The sequence below is a fragment of the Eucyclogobius newberryi genome, unplaced genomic scaffold, assembly GCF_026437365.1.
Source record: "Eucyclogobius newberryi isolate DKJ021-1_F unplaced genomic scaffold, fEucNew1.0.hap1 SCAF_19, whole genome shotgun sequence".
Lineage (NCBI taxonomy): Eukaryota > Metazoa > Chordata > Actinopteri > Gobiiformes > Gobiidae > Eucyclogobius > Eucyclogobius newberryi.
Genome location: NW_027315823.1, coordinates 27,429,011 through 27,445,849, shown reverse-complemented (window position 1 = coordinate 27,445,849; position 16,839 = coordinate 27,429,011).

Here is a 16,839-nt window from a genome sequence, read left to right as displayed (position 1 = left end):
CATTGCTCCATCAACTTGAAGGGAAGTTTTGAAATAGTCCTGATATTTTGTGGTAGATCCAGTTCTTCCATGTACTTGAGGTCTGTCATTGCGTTGAAAGAGCTCCGCAGGAACACAACATCGTCTTGGAGAGCCTTGGCATCCTCAGTCCAAACCTTCCTTAGTTATGCAGAGGCGATCCTTCCAAAATCTTCCTGCAGAAGTGGGTTTGCCTTAACATAACCTTCTTCTGGGGCCATATGCTGACAGCTCCTAAAAAAGTACTATCAGCTTGGGCTGCCTTCTTCTCCACTCAGTTCAAATGTCTTCATGAAGGATCTGAAGCAGTCAATCAAACGTGGGGATATTCCTTGGTGGTAGGGAGAGCGCAAACTGCTGTAGGACAGGTGCTGCGGTCATTTCATTTTGTTTCTGCATAATAGCTAGTAAATCACCACCACTGGAAGCATGGTGAGAAATTACAGGTTGAGTGTCCATTGTTGTAGATGATTCCACCATCTCTTATAAGATAAGATAAGATATTCCTTTATTGTCCCACATGGGGAAATTTCATTGGTGCAACGCAGGTAGATACAGAGGTAGATCCAGAAGAACAGATCACTTATAGGAAGTCTGAAAAACACTTTCAGTAGAAGATCTCCTATAAATAAATAAAAACTCCCATAGACAAATAAATACATAAATACCATTGCATGTGATCACGACAGTAATTGCACATCAATATGTGTCACGACAGCACATAGATTGCACATGAATTTCACAGTAATTGCACATGAATTGCACATGAATTCCAACAGCAATTGCACATATGACAGAATTGCACATCAGTATTAGGTTAGGTCAGTATTGCGACGGGATAACGTGACGATCTCCGGGTAAGACGACTGTTGTCCGCAGTTTCATGAGTTCCTCCTTTGTGGAAACGCGGTACGGCGCCGGCCGGGGGGCGGGGCCGGAGCCGGGGGGCGGGGCCGGAGCCGGGGGGCGGGGCCGGAGCCGGGGGCGGGGCCGGAGCCGGGGGGCTCAGAGCCAAAACACATCGCAACGACACGACGAAAACACTCAATCCAGCCGAATAAAGTCAAAACAAGTTAATTTAAAGCGATTCCAGTGCGTGTCCCGATCGTTCGTGAAGTTCCTCTTTCATATAAACGTGTATATAAACGTGTACCGACGACACGCCGTACTTTAGCACGGCCGGAGGGCGCGGGGGGGGGGGCTGGTGGGCTCGCTCGGAGCTAGCTCACGTCACAACAACACAACGAACGCAACGAAAAACGCTCAAATCCAGCCGAAAGAAGTCAAAAACAGTTGAATTAAAAAACTATTCCAGCGCGTGTCCCTATCGTACAGTAAAATAGAAAAAATATACTAACTATATTTACAAAATATAGGAGATAAAGCACAATAAGTGTGAGAAAGACGAGAGAGCGTTTACACCGGGCTGCCAGCTGTACCAGCGCCTTATGACGTAAATTATGTATTATATTATTATTATGTAGTTATGTCTGAATAGGCTTGTATTTACTCGCCAATGGATTTAAGGAAGGAACGTTATCTAACTTTCTTCTTCCTTCTACGCTCTAAATCTCTGGAAAGAGCGCTTGGATAAACTTTCCTCCTCCTCAGCATGGCACGTGTTTCTCCTATTGTCAGGTTGTGATGATCTCTTTTAGCTCGTCTCTGGAATCATTTTTCAACTTCATAGGTTACTTTACTTCTTTTTGTAAAGGCATTCAGACATGCATTATTATTAATCTGATTTTAATTTTATTTTATACGGGCCTAAACGGAGTGGTGCTGACTACCTCATCATGTGTGATGTGAGTAGAATTCTGACACGACGCTTTGCAGTGAATATTTCTCTGAATAAGTCTATACGCGTTTGAAAGTCATTTGTGTCATATATAGTAGCACACGTCAGACCCTTCGAGCACCTCGCTGGTCTATTACAAACCAATGGACCTTTGGTGGCTTACAACAGACCTATCTCTAACATGTTTACATGCCAGCACTAGGCCTCGACCAAACCATTCTCTCAGCTAAAAAATAAAAAAATAGATAAATAACTAGATGTTGTGCCATTCCGAGTGACTCCATTATGCATGGCCATAGTCTGTACAGTTGCCGTTACAATGATGTCAAATTACCAACATTCTACTACACTTTATGCAGTCACTTAGAACCATACGTTATTCCCGTGTGTGTGCTAGTGGTTTGATTAGTTGGCTTGTTGATAGGTTTGGCCGGATATGCAGTATGCTGGTCTGTTTTCGAACAACTTGGTTTAGATTTCGGCGCCTTGAGCGGCGGTTGAGCTTGCCGCAATGCAGCCGGCAAAAACTTGGTTGGCTTCCGTTGAGACACATAAAAGGGATTTGCACTCAACAAGCACCTCTTTTTCGGCATTCGCATCTCTCCTTTACCTTTTGCTTCCACAATAGTCTGGAGCTTTGCCAAGTGATTTTCAAACATCTCCACGGCAAACTTATCGGGCAGGCACTTTCCGAAAGCTTGCAAGTACAAGACAGACTTATGAACTGACGCATGAAAATCAGAGAAGGACAAAAGCTCATCTTGATCCTGGTCTATCACTTTGAAGATGATGTCCAAAAGTTTTTCCAACTCACGATCGGACTTTAATTTGACATTGTTGCCTCTTTTCAACAAGAAAAGTATTTCTTCTTTGCTTAGGGTTTTATCACCGTTCAAATCATACACCTCGAAAGAATGCTTGATTTTCTCTTCCAAGTCTCCACGAAGAAACACATCCAAGGTCTCAACCCACTCATCCACGCCAATATGTTCATCTTTGTTCACGTCTAGTCTGGAAAAGGTTTGATCAGTCAATATTTTGGTGTCGATTCCGAAGAAGGTGTGTAAAATATCAGCAAATTCATGCTTGTTCATGCCCTTGATAGGTTTGGCGACCTCAGATTCCTGGCCTAGTAGAACGTAGAATTGACGAACGAGGCACTCTATTTCTAAAAGAGAGAAATGCCTGGACTTTTGAGCCAGTTCCTCCACTTTGGCCTTGATCGATTTGAGAGTTTCCATGGGAAGACGGCTTTCATTTTCAATTTTGGAAGCAACAGCCTTGAAAATAACCTCAGCTGATATATCCATGTTTTTTGTGTGTTTTTGCCTTGTTCAATGAGCAACCTGAGTGGGACTGCAGCTGCCTGGGATGAGCACTTCTACTTCTTCTTCCTTGGTGTTTTATGGCAGTTGGAATCTAAGTGTTACGTTACCGCAACCTACTGTAGTTTTACATATTAGACTTTATTCTTTATTCTTTAGACTTTATTCTTTAGATTCCCCCCGCCCCCCTTGCTAAGGTTGTTGTTGTTGTTGTTGAGGTCAACGTTGGCGGTGATGTCCTAAACAGAATCTAGTGACATCATAAGGGGGGATGTCAGTGTCCGTGGCAACAGCTTTGACGATAAGCAGATTTGCATTACGCAGTCATTGTTGTGTTACTTTTTCTTTTTCTCTTTCCCTCTTTCTTCCTCCTCTCTCTTTCTTTCTTTTTATTTATTTATTGATGGTGTGGTGTTGTAGGAATAAAGAAGATGTACAACTACAGTCGGTGTGTCTTTGACCGTGTGATGAGAAAGACTATTGCATGATTTAATTCATCGAGTCAAACCTTCTTCATGCATAAACATACCACAGCCAACAGTTTTCCTTTGGAAAGCCCCCCAATCTGCACTTGCCAACCTTTGGATCTTTGTCCCGCTGTCCACGCTGCTTTCAATATCGTAGCCTAGATAGGTTACCCCCCACGAGACCGAAGGTTCGGTAGTCCGAAGGTTCACAAGTCCGAAGGTTTTAAAGGTTCACTAGTCCGAAGGTTCACTGGTCCGAAGGTTCGCTAGTCCGAAAGTCCCTCATAGGCTAAAGTGAAGGTGCAGGCGGCATGTAGTCAGTCTGTAAAATGCGCACTAAGCATGAAGCACTGGGGCTCGTCACGTTTAGTGTACCAGCTGCTCACAGGTGACACCGCAAGTTGTACTGTGTATATAAAAATAACAAGGGAACATGTCGAATCCTCCGCTTTATGCCTTCATTTGATCATAAGAAATATGCGTGAACAGAATCCTCCACTCTATGCCTTCATTTGATCATAAGTATAGAAATGATATATGTAAATATAGAAACGCGTGATCCGATCACCGTAGGATTGGTAGTCAAAAAGGAAATTCAGCTCGCCAAGACGGGAGTGTCTACAGAGCCGCGGCCGAAACTGCTGGGCTATTTGAGTTAATTCATTAATTAATAATACGATAAGGAGCTCAGGCTATGGACAGAAACAAGTCGGTTATGGAAAATACGTGAGTTTAATCATAAAAAGTGCATCAACACTAGAAAAGTCCAAAAAGCTGTGTGGGGCAAAGGGAGGCGAGGAGAGCCCGCTGAGCAGACTCATATCTTCGGACTCGTGAACCTTCGGACCAGTAAACCTTCGGACTCGTGGGCAGCCACCCCTAGATACACGTAGCCTAGTCTAGCAGTAGAGCTGGGTTTCGATTCAAATTTCAAGAATCGATTCGATTCCGATTTTTACGTTTCAAAATGTTTTTTTTCAGATCTCTCAGATTCCATCCGATTCGCTCCGATTTCGATCTGATTTCCGATTGGTTGATGTTATTAAAAATGAAAAATGTATTTGAACCGTTTCCTTCACTTCATGACTGTGTGGAGAAGCAACATATTAAAACTAGTATTATATCAATATTAAACAGCAAATCTTACAAGTATTGGTAGTTACTGATGGAAGACTGATGAAAAGGTTAAGGGTCAATCTACCTTCAAGAGAGATAATCCAGGAGTCCTGAATTATCTTTCTTGAAGGCAGATTGAAGTTCACTGAGGGAAATGTAGAAAAGAATTTTAATTAAAAAAAAAGAAAAAGAAGAAAAATTAAGAAAAAACAAATCGATCTTTGGACGTACGAATCGATAATCAGTCTTTAATATGCGAATCGATAAAAAATTGGAAAATCGATTATTTCAACCCAGCTCTACCTAGCAGCTATGTATTTTGCTTCTGCAGCAAATAGCATAATGTATTTTGCAAACAGTGGCAGTAGAAATATGATTTTAGCAGCGTAGCGCTGACGGGAGGTTGAATTGAAATTGCTTACTTTGCTAATGATCACGTATGGGCAAGTTGATAAAGACGGCGTTTTCAGATAGAGTTCCTTAATTCATCCAGCCACGAAGTATTTATAGCCATCCAAGCTCTTGTAACTTGTCAGTGCTTCACTAGTGTACGAAGACCATTTGTGGATCAGCTATTTGTATATGTCCGGGTAGCGTGTTACTATCGAAGAGCCGCGTCTCGCTGAAAACACTGGCTGTAACATTGCTTTCGGCAGGGAGCACGGGTCTAGGCATCCTATCTCACCGATCTTGGATAAATAACGCTCTTTGTGAGGGTCTGACAACCTCGCAGCATATTCAGAAAGTCCATAATTTGCAGAAAGATCCGACATCACAGTGCGTGTACGTGTATTACGTGCATCCGTGTATTACGTGCATGTGTTCTTGCAGTCCACAACGGTTGCGCAACTGAATCACGTGACGACGTCAGGTGCACATCCTCTATAGATTTGTTTGTATTATATATTGAGATAAATGTTCAGACAACAGAAATTACAGTTTGTTCCCGGCAAAATAACCTGCTAAATATTCCAGAACACAAGTAGCTCACAGTTGTTTGGTTTTAGTGGAAGTAGATCACAGGGGAAAAAAAGTCAGAGACCCCTGATATAAGGTCTTAAACCAGGACTAAGCCAGGGCTAAAAAAGTCTATGAAACTAAAAGGGGGAAAAAACCCGGGCCAAACAAGGACTAAACCTATAACAAAATTAGGATTTAACCAAGGACGGAATCCAGACCAAATCAAATACTCAACCAGGAGGCCTAAACCAGGCTAATAGTCATTGGAAATGCCCTTTATTTTAAATTTAAAGTTGTAAAGTCAGCACCAGTCCAACCACAGCACTAGAATATATATATAAAACACAAGGACTGCGGTTTGGAAGTAAATGTACCGACATGCAGTGAGTCAGTGTATGCAGTTCCTCAAGAAGTTTTCCTCATTTTTTGTTGACAGCCACATTTCGACTGGCCCAATCAATGTTAACTTTTCTAACAGTTTAAACTATCATTCAACTAAATAAAGGTGCCATATGGTATTTTTGTGTTTCAAATTATAACTGTTGTGTCATTCATATGGATTTTTGGCTCTTGTTTACAGTCTGGTTGCTAGGTTGTGGATTTTTTACCTCTACCTGTGTCATATTTGTGCTTATGTCAAACCAGGAAGTAACGTTATAAACTTTATAAAAAATGGTCAAATTGGGGGACAAACAGGCAAAATGTTTAGTGAAATCTGAAATATAATTGTGCTCACGATGATTTAGTGAAATGTGTCGTTGAACCTGTCATAAAGACGTTAAATGGGCCGGTACAGTTCCCTTAATGAAGCTCACTGCCGATGTTCCAGACTCACATAAAAGGTTTTCCCTGTTCATGTGCTGCTGCAATGTCACTCATCACACACTTTGTTCTAACTTTAATCCATTTTGAAGCTTGTTAATAATATTGACTGTTCAGATAATAACTACACTTTAAATAGCCTTTATAAAGTATGAACAAAGACTTAATTCATAATGAACAAATTGTTTATTTAGAACGATTTAGGCTCAGTCACTAGGCTACTTAATTATTATTCTAACCCAGGGGTGTCCAAACTTCAGCCCGGGGGCCAAATGCAGCCCTCAGACCAATTTTGTTGGCCCTCAGGCTGCCTACTACATTTGCCCAACAAAACATTCAAAAAGTAGTACTTTTTACAGTAAAATGAGAAACATTGTGCTATAATAACTTAAATAACACACAATGTGTTTAATGTTAATGTTTCAAGCCTTATTAAAGATGTGGAGGCTCATTAAAACTACATCAAATGCAACATTTCCAATGATTCACTTGATTGTCGGGTTGTCTGTGGCCTTCTGCTCCGTATACGTTTCAAAATGTAGCCCTCAGTGAAAAATGTTTGGACACCTCTGCCTTAACCCATTCATTAAGTTGTACGTCAAGTTGCCTCGTAAACACACACACATTTACTATAAAACACTGTGAGAATAGCTACTTTATGGTCTGTCAGTTAGTGCTGCTTTAGGGATTTTAAGTCTAAGTCCAGACAGACTGGGTTTGGCTTGCAGTTAGTTTTTAGTCCTTGGGTTAGTCCTGCTTTAATTCTGGTTTAGTTTAGTCATGTCTTTAGATTAAGGGACTAAACCAATGTCATACTAAATGTCCTGGATATGATTAATTAATTTTACTTTATATCTTGCTTAATAAATCAAAAATCAAAACGACAAAACGTGAATTCCCATTCCTTTAAACCACAACAATGACCAAAATAAACGTGGGCTTTTAAACTCGCCTCTATATTGCCGTCTTTCAGACCACACTTCCCGTCTGACTTCCTCGCAGACGTCTTTGTCACTCGATCTCAAAACTTCCCAAACTTTGACTCATGCCTCAATCAAAAATAAATCCAAAACATGTTTGCGGTTTGTGGGTTTCTTCTCCTGCTCCTCGGCGTGCTCCTGAACGCCTCTGAGTCAGTGTATTCAAAGGCTGAAGGAAAAATCACGCTCGGGCCCATGACTCAGGTTTGGTCACAGAAACACACTGTATCCACGAGTATATAACAAACAGACTATTTTATGTTGCAGTATGTGTTATGAACATATTGATATAAGATTACTGCTTTTGTTTCCACTGGTTGACTCTGGAGCGGATTGGTGAGATATGAAAGTGTCTTAAAGCTTTAAATCGCTGCTAAAAACACATATTTTTAATCCGTCCCTCAACTATTTTTTGTATTGTGTTGTTGATGTTTTATTACATACATTGATAATATTGAGTTGTTTCTTTTATATGTTCGATTACAAAGCACTTTGGTACAACTCAGTTCTTTCTTAATGTGCAACACTAATCATTGGCTTGGCTTTAAATGGGAAAAAATACATGGAAATACATGTGATTTTAATAAAATGACTTGTAAGAGGGAGGAACGCTGAGAGTGATTTTGGAAAGTCGTTCAGGTTGCTTACAACATCTTGACTCGGCTAAGCCTTCCTCTCCCTTGCAAGCCACGCAAAAGACTGACGTTTCTGTGTCGTTTAATATTCTAAGTTGAATTATGTTCTCTGACTGTTAAGTAATAGCATTGATTCATGTGTAATTTCTTGACATTTTAGTGGTCCTGCGAGCCGGACGACAAGCTGTTCTTCGTGGAGAGTGAACTGCAAATCGGTGAAGTCTGTGCACAGCTAAAGGAAGTCCACTTTTCCCGTGGCCGCCCATCAGCGCCTCATTCTCCGCGGGAACAGCCCGTCGTTTCGAGTCAGCGGAGAACAGACGACAAAGAGGTCAAAAAATTTTGTGTGTGAAAAAGAGTTAGCCATAAAACGTTTTATGCATTTAGTTTGATATTTACTGGAAAAATATTGTATGCTTTTATGCGCAGTTAGGTATTACTGAGGAAATACCCAGTTTAGGTATTACTGAGGAAATACCCAGTTTCATATTACTGAGGAAATATTGTAAGCTTATGGATGAGATAAGTTTCTCACATAAGTAGAGAGTTTAAATTGCTCACCACGAGTTAAGTTTCTCACCGGAAGTGATTTAATGTATGCTTTCTGTACGAGTTTGTTACTGACATAAAGACGAGTGAATGTAAGCGCTGTGCACGGGCGTGGTAAGTAAGAGAAAAGTGTGAAAGTGTGAATGAGGATTAATAAGTGATTAACTAACAAGTGAGAATCACAATTAATCATACAAGGGTCACAAGGCGTTATTCTGAGAGATCTAAAATTTGCAGTCACGGGTGAATCTTAAACACCACGTTTATGTCCGGAGGAATCTAATAAGGAATTTTCTCTAGAAGCTTGACATTGACCGTGACTGTAAAGCAAGTAGCATTTCTCTCAGACGACCGAGACCACATAATGCCAGAATTATCACCCCAAACTGTAAAAAGACAAAGGAAAAGTCATAAGAGGATTTTGGAGGGAGACTTCCAGTGTGCTCAGATGACGTGGCAGAGAGGGGGAGATAAGGGGGGTCAACAAGGCAAGAGAATGGGAAGAAAGCAGTTCAGAGGACGCTCTGAAGGAAGGTTAATGAATTAGGAACTAAACCCAGATGGTTTTAAATTTTAGTTATTGAGAGCTCTGTCGAACAAATTTTAAGGGTTTTGTTTGATTGACAACAATCAATTATAAAGATTGTATTAAATTTGATAAGAGATGAAGATGAATTCAGATTTTTATAGATGGCCAATTTTTTGGGGGAATGTGATCACAGACAAGACAGGACACTGTCCCCGACATAGAAGACAAAGTCGTGTTTTTTGTGTGCACAGAACAAAGCTACGTTTTGTTTTGTTTTATTTTTGGACTTGACGAAAATTATCTTTTTGGACGTAATGCATGACTAGATGAAAGTACAGGAGTGAAAATACAGAAGTGTTTTTAAATTTAGGATCAAATGCAGGCACGGGCCTGGAAGTGATAATGTGGGTCAATGAGTGACTACTGATGTTTTTGGACATAAGAGTAGAATGGGCAGTAAGTAAAGTGATAGTAAAAGTATATCAGTAACTTATTTATTTGTATTATCATGAGGAAACCTCGTATTGCATGTAGACGTAAGTGAGGGAATAAGTTAAATAGTGACGTCCGATGTCCTCCTTGGAAAGACATGAATGGGTCATTAACTAAAGGCAAACGACACCAAGTCATAAAGATAGTCAGAGATAAGGGGCTATTGACTGGCAAAGACTCTGGAGGAGTGTAGAGCAGCGTAATGCAGGAGTAGAATACATTTTATGAGACCCGCAGATTACCTAAAGATAGTGAAAACTAAACAGGGGGATGGGTAATCAATACATGAGTTTAGAAGCAGAATGACAGGGACATTATAAAGGATAACAGGGGAATCCCAGGGGATGCAGCGTCTGATAGTTATATCAGAAGAAAGAGAGAAAGTAAAAGCAGGTTACAAGTGAAGGTAAGAGTAAGTGGGAAGAGAGAAAGAAAAAGCAGGTTTAGAAATTTGGAAATGGGTGTTTCCTCCGTTACAAGAGGAAGACAGAGAACAGACACAGAGGGGAAGACAGAGAGGAAGATGAGAGACAAAGAAAAGACAAAGAAAGTAGGCAACAAGGGAAAAACAAGTTGATAAAATGATGTGCCTTATGGACAAGGGGAAGGTTTAGAATCATTTTGATTTATAATTCACATATAGACTTGTTAGAACAAACTAATACACAATGTTTGTAACGCACCACATGAGCAGGTGTGAGAGATTGAGTTTGAAACTCACCTGAAGCACATATAGAAGATTAGCACATATTACATTAGATGGGTGACTTTATTCAGGCCACACCCACAGAGGAGATGTGAAATTTGATGTTAATATTCTAAGTTGTGAACTGACCCTTAAGGCCAGCTCAACGGGGGAATTATTGGGATAATTATTAGTGTTTGATGTATTTGAATCACACACACACACACACACACACACACACATACATACATACATACATACATACGCGCGCACACGTGGAGACCAAACATTTAGAGTTTGAGGATACGAAACATTTAGAGTTTGAAACATTTGGAGTTTGAAACAAATGGTGGTAAAACAGATAGGTTTGGCAGTGTCGAATTACAGACACACAGACTGATTGACCCACACAGGGGGGAGCCCAGCGCCGTGGAAGGGGGGGCTCAGCCAGGGATGTGACCACTGAACTGTGAAAGGTCAAGAGGTGACATTGCGGAGTTGAAGACAGACGCAATTCCATCTCTTCCTTGATTACATCGTTGTAAACTATCTGTATTATTGAATTTTGTTTAAATGTAGAAATGTAGTAGTTTGACAAATGGGCAAGGCCATTTATCAAAAAGGAGGGATATGTACGTGTAAACAAATGTTCCGAATCAATAATTACTAAAAAAAATAATAATAATTGTAAACAAGAAAACTGTTTGAAATACACTGAACTGTCGAAAAGACTTTGTTTATCACCGCAGCAGAACGTGTTGGAGATGTGGTGTTTACAGAGACGGAGCCAAGTGGACGGAGCCAAGTGGACGGAGCCACACCGTGTCGTCCTCGCACCGACCATTGGAGGGACGAGAATATGGGTGCTCTCATGGGAAAGTGAGAGAAATGTCTGGACAACACAGCGGCAGATCCATAACATCGCAGACGCAGGACTTCGTTTGTATGAGTTTTGTCCAGAGTCTACGGTAGAGTACGATACTCTGCTACGATGAACGAGAGCCAGAGGCTACGGTGCGCAGAGTACCATACTCTGTGAAAAGAATCAACAGTTATCATCATCACAGCGATGACGGTAATATGGGTGCTGAACACCTGTATTATGCACCGGACAATCGGGACAATCGGGACAATCGATCAACATACACAACTGTGTATACCGGGAAATGAAACATACACAGACCTAAAATAAAGGGAAGAAAATAAGTGATCAACATGAAAGGTTATGAAATGTGTAATGTGAAATGTACAATGTATAATTGACATGACAGAGGCTGAAGAAACACAATGGCATATTATACAGCCACTATTGGTTGCACTAACTAAGAGGTTTTTTTTTTATCTGCTACAACATAACTACATGCAATGTTAATGAGATTATGAATTGAGATGGGAAATGTACCAGTTCATATGTGTCATAGGTGTGACCGAAGCGAGCAGCGGAAGAAGGTCTCTTAAGAAACCAAGCGAGGACGTATGGTGGTGTGGGGACACTTGTGGGACGTTGTGCCTATGTATCCCTTTTGTGGCCAGCCATGGTCATAACAAAGATCAGCATCACCCAGAACCATACCGCAGGGTCAAGGTTGAGACGTTAGTGGACAATCTGGTATGCTCCCAGTAGCACCTGATACTACGTATATAGATCCTATTGGGGTACCCAGAGGAGTCCCTGATGAGTATAAGCTGGCTGACCAAATAGCAGCAGGGTTTGAGGGCCTTCCGCTTGTCTCTGCGATATTTCCCATCACGCCGCACAAAAATGTGGACAGAAATTAATTATCTGTCTTTCCAATTACAAGGTTGACTAATCTGACTCACAATTTAGGACTTGCTCTCGGGTCACAGTTGCATCACACCGCTTTAATGGCGTGGCAAACTCGAATGGCAGTAGACATGTTATTAGCTGAAAAGAAAGGAGTTTGTTCGATTTTCAAAAGGTCAATGTTGTACATTCATTCCTAATAATACAGCCGCGGACGGCTCAGTCACAAACACTCTGTCACAATTGAGAACTATGTCTAAAAAAATGAAAGAACACACTGGAATAGACAATAAAATCTCAGAATGGTTAGAAAGCTGGTTCGGCAGGTGGACTGGTATCGTGGTTCCGGTACTGACCTCACTGTTGGTAATAATTGCCTGTTTTGTGTTTTGTGGATGTTGTTGCATACCAATGTGTAGACACACTATAGAACGTACAGTGGAAGAAGCGATCACAAGCCGAGGGCATCATAGTTATGCCTTAGTAGCTATAGAAGAAGATGAAACTGACAAGTATTAATGTGCATGACCCTTTGAGTGTAAAATGTATTATGTTCACACCAATATGAAAAACATGTTGAAAACTGAAAAGAGTGATGTGTTCGGATATGAGAAAGTGGGCTAATGCTTTGATAAACAGGAGGGAAATGTGATAAAATGTAAATATATGATTATATTTGTGTGTTAAAAGTTATCTGCATCATTAGCCTGGGGGGAGGGAAAGGCATGTATTTCTAATAACATGTGTGAAGATGTTGTAGAAGCAGCCGTGAGGAATGTTCCTCCCATCCTGGGGACCAGATGGGTAGAACATTCACCAAGGTTTTTATCTCTAAAGATAATACCAAAGAGTCGTAAAAGACAAGTGCCTTGATGTGAAGCTGACCAATGAGAAATGTGACCCGCCTTTTTTATGTGTGATTTTAATAAAATGACTTGTAAGAGGGAGGAACGCTGAGAGTGATTTTGGAAAGTCGTTCAGGTTGCTTACAACATCTTGACTCGGCTAAGCCTTCCTCTCCCTTGCAAGCCACACAAAAGACTGACGTTTCTGTGTCGTTTAATATTCTAAGTTGAATTATGTTCTCTGACTGTTAAGTAATAGCATTGATTCATGTGTAATTTCTTGACAGCAGCAAAACCAAACTGTTTTTAGCTTAACATTGAAACAAGCTAACATTGTCAGAGTAGAAGCCTGTCTCACATCTTCAGGAAGATGTAAGAGTCCCAATTGTTGAAAAAGAGTTAATCTTTAAAAAAAAAACTGCTTTGAAATGTCTTTTCTTAAATGTCTTTTAAATGTGTATTGTTTTAAAATGTGTGTGCTGTGATGACTTTACTTTGCCAACAATGGGTTCTTATGGTTGAATAAAGGTTAATAAACAGTTCAAAAGCACGTTATCGCACCACATTCTCTGCTCCTCTTTGTCCCGACCAACTGGCATAAAGGGCTCTGCATCACCTGCTCTGATTGGCCACAGCTCAGAGAAATTTGGGATTGTAGTTTAAAATCACTAAATTTAAAGCTTACAGTGTATTTGTTTGGTGAAAGACTGATCTAAAATGCTTGCAAAATCACTTTCGTATTTCTCATGTGTGCAATTTTGGCCGCTGTACTTGTAACTTGTGAGTACTTGTGAGTAACTTGTGAGTATTCCCCCGGTGCCTGGGGGAAGAGAGCATGAGGGGGTAGAGAGCGAGCGTGAAAGAGGGGGCATGAAGAAGAGACACTTGTTCAGATTTGGTTTAATTTAGAAATAAATGAGAAAGTGAGGCCTAGTGATCCAGGAAGAGAAAATTGCAACCTTTCGCTGGATAAGAGCGGGGCCTGGCATGAACCCGGCGAGAGGGAGGGAGAAGGAGGAAGGGGGAGAAAGAGCGCGGGTGAGCGAGAGCGAGGGTAAAGGACGGGAGGAAAAGGAATGAAAGGAATGAGGCTGGAACCTGGCGACGTAAAGCCAGAGATGAAACGCTAGAACCTGGCGACGTAAAGCCAGAGATGAAACGCCGGAACCTGGCAACGCAGTGTCGGAGGATAAAACGCAGAACCTGGCAACGCAGTGTCGGAGGATAAAACGCAGAATCTGCCGGAACGTGGCAACGCGGTAAAACTATGTAACTTGGCGACACGGTGCCAGAAGATTAACGATGAGGAAGGAGAAGAGGGGGGAGAGATGGCAGGGTAAGGTTTTTTTATTTTTTAATATACGTTTTTTTTTGTATTATTTTATAATATACACATGCACGTTGTACGTATTTGTTATTTTGAGCGATGCGGGAGGGGTGAGCGAGTAAGGTGAATTAATTACTTGAAAGAGGTGAGTCTGGCTCCAAGGCTTGAGTGATGGGCAGCTCGGTGCGGGAGGAAGGAGACAACGGAGGAGGAAGGAAACGACGGAGGAGGAAGGAGACGAGGGTGAGGATTCTTTACCTGGAGGAGCCGCTCCTGCCCGCAGAAGTGGGCGGGGCAAAGCGCGCTCCGCAGTGGAACGAGAGTTAACGGGAATTGTGAGCGCAAAAGAAGTTTAAAACATCATGATTTGATGACGGTGCCGTGGTCTGGAGACCTGCCGTCGTCCACGCGGACGGTCAATGTAGAGAGAAATGACGAGCGCGTGCGGTGGGCGCTTAACGAGCGAGGCCGCGGGATGAGGCTGGGATGACGCGGGCGCTGGGAGGAGGGCACGGGACGCACCGCGATCTCAATACCGGACTAGCAGAAGTGATGCGAGGTGGGACGCCGGAGCCTGGCCGTGAGCGAGAGCTGAGCCTGTGAGAACAGCTGATGGGACCGGACCGGTCCTAGTGGGACACCAGTGGAGGATGGCCCGGTGTGGCTCGCCTGTGCTGGGCCGATGCATCGAAAGGAATGAGGTCGGGTTGATCCATAGAAAGGTCGGGAACGAGTGTGTTTTCGAGCGAGGCTCCCGCCGCCATGGAGCGTGTGCACGAAAATCACGAACACAGGTGTGTGTGATCTGGATGATTAAGTAGTGTAGCCGCAGGAAGGGGCGTGGTCCTGCTCCCGAACTTAAGATAACAAACTTATCTTCATATATACACCAATGAAAAAAAAAATATATACTGTCCAGTGCAATCTACCCTCTGACCACTAGGTGTCCCCTTAAAAAGAGAAAAAGACTCATTAGTGTATTCCACATTTATTCATTTAAAAACATGACAATCTTCAAAATATAAATACATCTCTTTCTCTCACTGATACACACATAAACACACACGCACGCGCACACGCACGCGCACACACACAAACACGCACGCACACATACACACAGACACACACACACTCTCGCACACACACACACAAACACGCACACACACACACACACACACGCACACCGCCCTGATTCCAAATTTAAAAAACGACCAACAACTGTCAAATCTCTTTTACAGCCGATTATTGTGATATCCAGGGAATTTGAAAATGGCTTTGGATCACGTCAATATTACAAGGAATTAAATTATTGGCCAAATTATACAGGGAATGGTGTGAAAAAGTGTGGTTAAGAAGGAACTGTTTGGATAAGATGTGATTTGAATGCCCCCTGCTGGTTTTGACCATTTGGCTTTGTTTGTGTTCAGTTGCTCTCAAACAGTGCACGGCCGAGGATCAACACATGGCCACAAGATATTATCATGAGGAACCATTGATTTGAAAATAAATCTGAAACCTAGCTGTGATCACAAAACAGTTCGGCCCTAGGAGTGACTGTCATGCAAAATGTTTAAACATTTTAAATAGTCGAGTCGGTGTCTTTGTGCTTCTGGACTTTTGCGGTTGTTGCTCGGATCCATTTTATTCTTGCTTTCTTGTTCTCTAAGGATGAGTGGCAGCTAAAAGGAATGCTGCAGTACAACATTTACCTGTGGTGGTACACCTTTTCTTACACATTTGGCCTGCTTTGGTTAAATCATTAGTTTAGGCCTGATGTAGCTGGTGCTACTCACAAACATTATCTTGGGTAGCATTCACAAGTAGTAGTGTTTTAGGTATCTCTGATGTAATCAGTGTAAGCTGGCTCTTACCTATGACATCATCACTATGAATTGTATACCTTTTGCTCTGTTTGAGAACCACACAACTTCAAACCAGTAGGGGGCAGTCAGCCTAATTCTAAAGCCGTAAACACAGTTCATGGGACTGCACCTCATTCACCTCAGCTGTCAACTTTCCTCAACACCAAAAACAAAGTACCAAAACTCTTACCACGTGAGAAGAGACTGTACAATATTTACACCAGATTTCATACAAAAAATCTCCTCACGCGATTAAAACGTGCTCCAAAACAGCACGGCTTCATTCATTTGTTCACATTGAGTTTGAGAAGGGAATACAAAATGGCACCAACAAGCTTCAGTCCGGTTTCATGAGGCAGTTCAAGAACAAATCTATTGAATGGGGTAAGAATGGACTGTTTTGTGAATGAGTGATGAGTTGTAAAAGTTGTGAAAAGCACTTAAGTCATGGTAGTGAATATCACCATTACATTTGGACCACTGCAAACGGTTTCAAATTCAGGTTTTTAAGATGGTCAAAATTACACTGCACAAAAATATAAACATAGCACTTTTGTTTTTGCTCCAATTTTTCATGAACTCAAAGATATAAAACATTTTCTACAAACACAAAAGACCCATTTCTCCATCCAATAGTCCATCCCACGCCACAGTTGTGGCATAT